The sequence below is a fragment of the Aplysia californica genome, unplaced genomic scaffold (assembly GCF_000002075.1).
Source record: "Aplysia californica isolate F4 #8 unplaced genomic scaffold, AplCal3.0 scaffold00584, whole genome shotgun sequence".
Lineage (NCBI taxonomy): Eukaryota > Metazoa > Mollusca > Gastropoda > Aplysiida > Aplysiidae > Aplysia > Aplysia californica.
In genome coordinates, this window is record NW_004797854.1 from 227670 (window position 1) to 228856 (window position 1187).

Genomic DNA, 1187 nt, shown 5'->3' on the forward strand with positions numbered 1-1187 from the left:
TGAGAGAGAGAGAGAGGGGGGATATAGTTCGTGAGCCTGAACGTAAGCATTACTTTGACAACACTCATTGCTTAATCTTTCTAATATTCCTGAGATGCATGAATGTCTTTCTGTTTCCTCCTCCTCCTCCCTCTCCCCCTTCTCTTCCTTTTCCTCCTCCTTTTCTTTTTCCTCCTCCTCTTCCTCTTCCTCCTACTCTTGCTTCATCACCAGTATTAGTCCTACTTGCCCGTCTTCACATTATCCAGTGCTTCTTCGTCTACCCCAATAGCTCCTTTTTGTTTAATTTGTCCTCATTCTCGTCCTCTTTTTTTTACCTTCCTTTCCCCATGCTCCATTTTACGTTTCTCCTTGTCCGTCCTGTATTTACTACTCCAATTCTAATTATCCCTTCAATTTTACCATTAGACATCCCCCCCACCCCCTTGAAAAAATCCACTTCCACTTTTCCATGTCCTTTTTCCTGCTTTTCCCTCTTTCTCCTTTGGAACGTCAGGGTGTCACAGTGACTTTCTGCAACTTATAGAAAAGTATTCACAATCAATCGACAACAACACCAGAAGTATCGGCCTCTACTAAGTTAACAACCCCCTCCCCTAAAAAAGAAAAAAAAAGAAATAAGTACATCAAATCGTCGCAATTTTGACCATTTGGGACACAGGCTTCCAACCCTGCCTGTCAGGTCCAACCTTGGCAGAGACGTATACAACATCCCAGCAGAAAGACCGAGATACTCGATATAAATTCTCCCAACTCGGGAATCGAGCTGTGGTCTTCTGCATGCGAAAGCAACGTGCCTCACTGCTACGTCTTAGACACCAATGAGCCCGCCTTTGAAATAAAAACTTAAAATTATAACATTGTAATACATTTCTTCACGAGAAACGTCAAATGAAATCAGTGCATTTGCTAACTTGGACATGAAACGTTAGCCCTCAAAAATTCGAAAGGCCACGATCGGTGGGGAATCTTATTTGACATCGTGGTTAGTGTCGTCTTCATGTGTACATCACTCATTCTATTTACACTCTCCTCACGAGTTAACCTCAATTCAGCGCCTGCATTTATCTTCAGGCAGGTAACAAATAAGTCCAGACAAATGAAGCTGTTTGATTTAGAACTTCAGATAAGTACCCTGTCACAAAGAGATAGGCAAGTTGTAACACAGGTGTAAACATCCTTAACAT